The 9,440-nt window shown below is 31.5% G+C and overlaps 1 pseudogene; it reads right to left on the bottom strand.

Annotated features, from left to right (window-relative positions):
- Positions 1-2,531: 2,531 nt before the first annotated feature.
- On the bottom strand, positions 2,532-7,352 carry LOC120114216 (annotated as a pseudogene).
- Positions 7,353-9,440: the final 2,088 nt, after the last annotated feature.

Genomic DNA, 9,440 nt, shown 5'->3' with positions numbered 1-9,440 from the left:
GAAAATGGGTTGAGAGATGCTATATGAGGGTGGATTCATGGGGGCATATATTTATATCCTTTCATGTTAACTGTCACGTAAATAATTAGGGTAAACTATGTATTTAGTACCTAAACAATCAATTTTAGTCTGTTTAAGTATCTACACTTTCAAAATTTTCAAAATCACACCTAATGTTTAGTCTTTATTTCATTTTAATATATTGTCGTTAAAAGCTTAACAGACGGGCTGATGAGACATAGCTCCGGCGGAAGGAAGATCAATCCAAACAATGGATCACGAGAGAATGACGAGTCAATCAACATAGTTCAATTTCAGGCCCATCGAACGGTTATCAACGAAGATCAAATGATGAAGAAGTCGAAGAGTCTATCATCAATTTGAGGAGATTGAGGCATTTTCGGTGAAACAGAGATCAGAATTACGTTCAAGGGGTCGAAAAGATGCGGGCTAATAAGTTTGGACTTAATCGCTTGATGAACGCAGCGGTCGACGACCGTAGACGCAACGACCAGTAAGCCCGTCCGTTATGTTTTTAACGACATAATACTAAAATGAACCAAAAACTAAACATGAAGTATGCTTTGAAAAAATTAAAATATTAGATACTAAAATTGATCGTTTAAATACTAAATATATAATTTATCTTAAATACTTTATTATCGGTAAGTTTCGGATTTACGTCCGAAATAGACGTTAATGGAAAAGTGTGGTATCACTTCATTAAGTCATCGTCAACCATACTGACATAAAGATGGACTTGAAATATACGTTACAAAATTAAAATTAATTATTCTAAGCCCCTAAACTTTAGCTATTTAATCATTTTAACTCTCAATTTTTTATATTTGTTCTTTTTAATTCATAATATTTTTTTCAATTTAACTAAAAGTAACAGAATAATAATTTTGTTAAGTCGGTGCCAACTATTTTATTTATCTTAAAATGTTGACGTTAGTTATTTTCTATTTTGCCACTTCATATAAAAATTTTAAAAATAATTATTTTTGAATTCTTTATAATATATATATTATGATTCTATTTAAATTGTATGCATTAATATAAATTTTAATATATTTGTATTAAAACAGTATGAAAGGAACATAAAAAAATAATTTCAATCTGCTAATTTCAAATTTAATCGAGATTTGATATAATTAGGTTGAATTGTATATATAATGTTATTTGTTTACTTTGGAAAGTGAAGAACATAATGGACCCTGTAAACCACAGTTTGACAGACTCAACACTTGAAGCTTGGAAAGTACTAAAGATGTGATTTTGCACCATTTATTACTTTGAAATGAAATGTCCACTCCATCCAAATGGAGCTCAGTGAGATTCCTCAAATTCTTGATCAATGTCTTGAAGTTTGGTTTTTCTAGTTTCAGGGTTGGTGAATCATCATCAACCTCATTTCTCTGGTAGCAATCATCTTGATTAGAGAGATCAAGAGAGACTAACCTTTATAAAAGTTGAGAACTTTATTAAAGTATCTTTCTTATAAAGTAATTTTTTATTTATTTAATTTATTTTGTAATCAAATATATATCCCAATAAATAGATTCTAATTATAAGAGTTAGATATCGGTTTTTCTTTATCTAAAATCCTCTTGTATGAAATTCTTCTCTTTTGTATGTAATTTTTCCTTTTTAGGCTTTCCATCTAAATCTTGGTTTTTTTTTTTTGTTTTTGTCTTCTTTTTCTATTGTGTTTATTTATTTGTTGATAATCGTTATGATATTATAAATATATTGTTTTCTTTAGGCTTAATACCAAAAAATGCCTAAATTATACCTATCTTCATGAATAAGTGCCTAAACTATTTTTTAAATCATCCCGGTGCCTAATGTTACAAACGTTACCACTTGTTCGGGCTATCAATGGTGTTAATTTTTCTGTTAAGTGACGTGTCACAATTTGATAAAATTTTATTTAAAATTAAAAAATTAAAATTATTTATTTTTAAAAAAAGAAAACACAAATTTTGAAATAAACTCAAAACTTTAAAGATCTTCATTTCAACCCCTAAACCCACACCGGTCATCGCTCTTTTCTGTCAACAAAGCTCCACCCGACCTCCCCTCTCCCTGGCGACCAAACTCCTATGAAATTGTGATCGATTGACAGTCGATCAATGACGAATCGACGTTTTATACCCGCGAACCCTTTGATGAAAATCTCGATCCCACGCGATTCCGACAGCCAATCGGCAATAACTATGGCGGCATATGACTAGGAGGATGACAGAGACTACATCGGCGGCAGTGGTTACATCGGCCGTAGTGGTTGTGGCCAGAAAGAGCAACGGCAATGGGTTAAGATTAGGATTTAGGGATTTTTGGAATTTTGAGGCTATTTTATAATTTAAGAGTAGGATTTTTTATAAACATAATAATTTTAATATTCTTACAAAAATAAATTTCAAAATACCAGATTGTGATACGTGTCACTTAATAGAAAAATTAACACCGTTGACGGCCCGAACAAGTGGTAACATTTGTAATGTTAGGCACGTGGACAAGTCAAAATAATTTAGTCATCTATTCGAGAGAAAAAAACAGTATAGTTTGGACACTTATTTTGATACTAAGCCTTTCTTTTATCCCCTAGAATGTATTGGCCATATTCTTGGCCTTTGGCACTGCATGGAAATGTCCAAAGTCTTCTTTCCCGGTCTTCACTGCATGAGAATAATACCCTACCACTCTGTTTAAGTCATTCAAATGACAAAAGTACACCAAATTTCTTAGCTGTTTGATACAGATTGATGGGCACAATGAGTGGAAATTTCCACACTGAAACTTTGTTGGAGTTCATTGAAAGATGGAGAATTTTCGCTAATTAATCGACTTCTCAATTTTATTGGTTGGAGTTTCAGTCTTGGTCTTTGGCGTTGCATGCAAATATCTACGTCTTTTTACCCTTCATCACTGCATGGAATTAGTCATTATAAGTACAAAAGTTGGAATCTTCTTAGTTGGTTGTGATAGATACATAGATATCATAAGGAATGCGAATTTCCTTTCTAAAGATTTTCTAGTTTAGAGTAAAATAAACACATAAATTATAGTAAAAAGTCATAAAACTCCAATAATTATGAACATATAAAAGTGTTATGAGAAAAACAAAAATAAGCATATAAACAGAAGGAAACTAAAAAAATATAGTTTTTTTCTTAACTTATGTAGAATCTCTTTACATCCACCAATTTCAAATAAAAAAAACATGTCTTAATTATTCATAAACCTCAATCAAACAAACTCCTAATTCTCCTTTGTTTTTCCAGTTTTTCCTTGAATGAAACTAAAAGTAACATCTGAAACAAGAAATCTGAGATTCCGATTTCGAATTTCAAACCTGTGGACTGAGTATCTAGAACTGGGGGTTGGCGTTGGATCGGGAGACGTATAAACAGGGAGTCTGCACTTGAACTTTTTCCCATATCTTTGGTTTTATGGAGGAGGAATGTTCCTGATAGAATTGTAATAAACCCACATAACTCTGTTGAAATCTCTGTCCACCCTGTGAATCCCAATCCTTTTTTAACCAAAAAACAAAGAAGAAAGAAGGCATTATTCTATACAAAAACAAAGATTATGGTTGTAAATGAACCGAGTTTGAACTGTTTGTTTTTGTTTGTTTAGAGTTCCAAAATATAATTCAAGTTTGTTCACATAAACTAAATGTAACTTGTTCGTGATGTTCATGAAAAATAATCGAACATACTAGCGAGAATATTCATTTGATGTTAACAAGTTCGTTCAAATAATAATCATATGAACAAGCTAAAAAATAAACAGGGATCTGTCCGTTAAAGCTCGACGCATTTATAGTTAGAGTGTATAAGAATGTTTTAAGAAAACTTGCCTTAAACATGATCATGCTGGCAATAATGGTGAATGTCGTGAACATGACATAGTAAACAGGACATACAACGGCAGTGTTAAAGGTGTCCAAAGCCTGCAAAAATACCTTAAGCTTTTAGTAGCAACAAGAGAAAAAAACAATACTTGAACCTAGGGCCAACGAGCATATGTAAATTAAGAATATAAGTTTGAAAAATATGATTTGAAAGAACCTTTTTGAAGTCTTTGTATCCTATAACTAACTTAAAAATGAGTAACTTGCAATGCATTCCAAATAATTAGTGTTAGAACTAGTAAAACACATTTCCAATGGTAAATGGAGGGTTGACAGCACAAATTCTCATCCTCTGTCCACCAAATCTATTGTTTATCAGCAATTCAAGTGATCATATTAGATTAACTTAAGCTACTCCGACTATTCATACCCTTCATATTAGATTAATTTAACCCCCAAAAAGATTTCTATTAAAAAGGAAAACATATGCAAGTATTTGTGTCAACTGACAAAAAGGAAAGAGTATCATACAAGATAGATATGATATATGCATTGAAATCTAAGTCTCAACACTTACCTTGTTCAAGTAGTTATTTGCAGAAGACAGCAAAAGATCACAATTATTGTGAATATCCATGTTTCGTAGTATTTAAATTGATTCATGCCTCCAAACGACAGCTTCAGTGCGATTCCGACTGCTTTAACACCCATTACCTATGAGAATGAAAAGAGAAAAAAGGTTTACAAGAAGTGTTGTTAAAGCCATGTTTAAAATCCATGTTACTTAGATTCTAGTGAGTATCGAATAATGAATATGGATATATTTGATGAAGATATATTAATTTTCCCCTAAAGTTTTCATACGTTTAAAGTATCTTTGTACAAAATATTCCCGTTCGAATATCCGTGAATATGCTGGATGAGGTCAACTAAAATCAAAATAAAAGAAGAAGTCTTGAAAGTAATCAACAGACCGTGAGCGACCCCATAAGAGAGCAGATTCCAATGTAAACTATCAAATGGGTTTGACCATAGCGTGGGACATATCGAAAAATAATCACTGCTACAACAACCAAAATGACCCAAAAGTATACAATAAAGCCTGCCAACGTAAAAATGCATATATTAGATGAATATAGGTATCGGATATGAATACTTGAGAAAAATGAAAATCCCCGAGCAACATAAATTCTTTAATGTATAAGTAACTAGATTGGAAAGTTCTCACATACCCGGCTCTGTTGCAAGCTGCCATACTTGTTTGACAGATTCGATATTTCTTTCCCTTGGAGCATGTAAGACAATGGTTGTAGAGCCAACAACACAAAGAGCACATCCAAGCATACCAAAGATGTGTAACTTCTCCTTCAAAATAAAATGAGCTAGCACTGCACTGCATAATAAGGTTTACCTCATAAAATTAGTCAAACAAGCCGAGCCCATACATAGATATAAACACGCTATGTTACTCGAACCCCTGTGAAAGTTTAATATGAGCATTATCTATAATTTTACATATATATTAGAAGGTCGTATCCCCATACCCATATCAGAATTTGTGTCGGAAAAAATACTTCAATAAAAAAATGAGGCAAAACAACATAGAAAGATGTAAGCTTCTAAACATTTGTCCTTGTATGAACATGAATGGAACTAGGTTGTTAAATAAATCTCATATTTTAACTAACAAAGATGGAACCTGATCCATACCTGAAAATAATACTTAAGGCTCCTAATGGTGTTACAAGAATTGCAGGAGCATAGGCATAAGCAGCGAAATTAGCTATCTCCCCAACTATCACTGTAAAAGTAAAGCACATTAACATAACTCAAAACAATAACATCAGGAGTTTCTTGACATTAAGTCGCAGTAGAAAAAATGCATGGTGATGGTGGTAAGGGAAAAAATGTTAGGGTAAACATGCAGCATAAAAAGAACATAGCTAATGCAGTGGAGGATGCACTAAGCCTGCATACGGGCCAAGTGCATCCCCATTATTTTGGAAAAATGGTTAAATTTAGTTTAATGTGGTAAAGAAAAAAGAAAAAAATTTACATACCCATTATTTTTAAAAAAAGAAAATTAAAATTTTGGACCCCATTCTTAAATTTCTAGATCCGCCACTGAGGTAATGCCATTCTTTTTATCTATGTTTGACACTCTTGTCCAAGACATATCTATATAGTGGTATGGGGATAGAATCCTTCAAAATACTTATCTTAGGCATATGCTCATATTCAACACTATCGATAAATCTGAGTAATATAATCATAACAAACTAATACAATGCATCTCCTTTGGCTCACTATTGCTCAATGTCATTGGCGCATTGCACACGAAGTTTATTCTTACATTTCTCTTTCTTGCATCTTTCAAGAAAAATGTTGACAGTAAAACTCAAACATAACACATAAATTCTCCCATTCTACTTCACTTCAGAACTTATCTAAAAGTAAACAGTTTCTTTTCCTTCAATTTGGTTATGGTCTTGAAAGGACGAGATGCATATTACTTGGAGTTGAAGATAAGTGTTGGATATATATATTAGTACACCTTATCTGTTAAGTTTTTTCAAGTGATCATACACACATTTATATTTAAAATTAGTGTTGAACACAAGTGCCAGATATTGTTACTTAAAAGTAAACAGTCCAGATAGTATTGTAGCTAAAACAGAAAAGATTGATTGCAGGGATTGATCTGAACATCTACCTTTTGCTGCTCCAGTAAGGGCAGCAACAAAGTATTTCTTTGCCTATATTAAGTATATTTGTGTTTTTCTTGAAGTACGGTTTTGTGCTTGACCCATATTCAAATGTTAATATACAGAGATGACCTTCTCCAAATTTAGATACTATGAAATCCATAGAGAAATTAACCATACCACCATTAACAAGTTATCCTAAATACTAAGGATCTCCTTAATATCAAAACTTCATTGCTTCAAAATTCCAACTAATTCTCATCCATTATAGTTTAAAATTTACAATCCATCATTAAACCTCATAATTAAAATGACAGAACAAAGAAATAGAACTATAAGAAACTAACAGATTGAAGTGGATGGTTATACTTACTGGTAATCATTCCCGCCCACCACCAAGGTTCATACAAATAGGAGTGTCCACCTTGCCCTAGTATCAAAATTCAAGCATCCATAAACAAAAAACACTAGATATTAAACTCTAATTCAAATGTTCTAACAAATTAAATCAACAAGAATCAAGAGAAAGCAAGAAAGAGACCGGCTCTTCGTCCTGATGCCCCAGCTTTCTGCAAACCCTGTTTCTTGATAATAAAGCTAGATCCAATGAAAATGCTCGATGAAACAGCCAAAACGAGGCCATGAATATTGTCCGATGACATTCCTTTGATCATTCTTAACCCAAAAGAGTTAATCTCCTTGCGCAGGGCCAAGATTTTCAATCCGGATATACCTAAACCCAAATCAAATCAAAATAACACTTAAAAATAGACAAAATAACTACAAATCCATGCCCATAATACGAATCAAGAATTGATGAGAAAAATAAAAATTAATTACGTAATTTAAAAAAAAAATATTTTTAAATAAGCGAAGTTCGTACTTGGTTACACAATCGTTGGAGAAACAAACTAGTAGTATATCCTTTATGAATCCCGCGATAGTCTCTATTATTTTGCTTTTAGTCCCTGGTTTTCATCATTTTACTATACATGGCTCATTTTATTTTTGGCTTAATAGGTAAAATGGCCCTTAAACTATTTTTATATTCCTATTATAGCTTTTAAAGTTTTTTTTTTATCAAATAAGACCCTTAAAGTATACTTTGCCAACACTCGTGACCCTCTTTACCAACTATGTTAAAAAATATAAAAAAAAACTTTCGGTCAATAGAAGTTGATACATGCCAAAATTTAAACTCATCTATACAAATATGTATATATTTTTATGGGTAAACCACATCAATATCATCTAACTTTATGTGTTGTATCGCTTATACTATTAAACTTTCTATCTACCAATTATAGCACTGAACTTTGGGTTTTCGTTTCAATTATACAACTAAACTGCTAAATCAATAACGGTACGATGACATGAGTGATGGTTATCGACGAAGACACCTCATCAAAATGATGTTGTTTTGATCCGATTGTTAACGATTTAACGGCCTAATAATATAATTGAAACGAAAATTAAAGTTCAGTGTTATAATTGATAAAATTAAAAGTTTAGTGGTATAAACGATACAACTATTAAGCTTTGTAAAGCTTGAGAAAAGATTTTTGTTATTATTTCACAAATATGATCTTTTACACTTAGGGTGTGTTTGGTTCACGGAATGTAAGATTACCAGCGATAATAAGATCACCGGCGGGAATAAGATTACTGGAAATGTTGTATTTTGTGTTTGGTTCGTTTAGTAGGAATGTAAGATTACAGTGTTTGGTTAAAGGAATAAAAAATTATTGGAATGTATATTTTATCAAATTGTCCTTATTATATATTTATTTTTTTAACAAGTTGAATTCTACTATACTATTACTATAATTAATTTATATATTTTCTTTAAAAATTTTAAATTCATAAAACTTATATAATTTTGAATACCCAATTTGACAATAGACCATTGAAGAGAAGATGCAGATAGAGTATTGGTAATACAATCGGCTAACTGATTTTGAGATGAGACAGATAGTGTTTGGTTAAAGGAATAAAAAATTATTGGAATGTATATTTTATCAATTTGTCCTTATTATATATTTATTTTTTTAACAAGTTGAATTCTACTATACTATTACTATAATTAATTTATATATTTTCTTTAAAAATTTTAAATTCATAAAACTTATATAATTTTTTTACAAAATTGAAAAGATAAATAAGTTTAATGAAAGGGTAAATTTTATTTTAACCCCTGAACTTCATATAAAATTCTAATTATGGGTTTTTTGTAAATCTAAATAGTTAAGGATAAATTTGTAATTTAACCTTCGTATAATTTTTATTATTCAACGACATAAGAATGATATTTTTGAAGAAAAAAATTAAGGGCATTTTAGTCCAAAACGCCGATAATCCAATAATACCTAAGGGAATGAGATAATCACATTCCCGGTAATATACCCCAAAATATCACTGTTGGGAATAAAAATTACCGGGGAATAGGATTACTGGCCAACCAAACTAATCCCATATTACATGAACCAACACCACCTACGCTTACTTATTTATACACATAGCTTACATCAACTGCAACTAACTTTCTCCTAACTAACCAGCTTCTATAATCTGTCAACTAACCAACCAACCTATACGTTCTGTTAGCCCCCCTCAAGTTGGGCCATACGAATTTTGAATACCCAATTTGACAATAGACCATTGAAGAGAAGATGCAGATAGAGTATTGGTAATACAATCGGCTAACTGATTTTGAGATGAGACAGATAATAAGACAATGACACCCTGTTGTAGCTTTTGTCTGAACGGATGACAATTAATCTCTACATGTTTAGTACGCTCATGTTGAACTGGATTTTCTGCAATGCGAATAGCCGAGAGATTATCACTATAAAAATTTACAGATATGGAAG

The sequence above is a fragment of the Hibiscus syriacus genome, unplaced genomic scaffold (genome assembly GCF_006381635.1).
Source record: "Hibiscus syriacus cultivar Baekdansim isolate YM2019G1 unplaced genomic scaffold, ASM638163v2 tig00000778_pilon, whole genome shotgun sequence".
In the NCBI taxonomy this organism is placed as follows: Eukaryota; Viridiplantae; Streptophyta; class Magnoliopsida; order Malvales; family Malvaceae; genus Hibiscus; species Hibiscus syriacus.
This window is presented reverse-complemented; position numbering and strand designations above follow the sequence as displayed.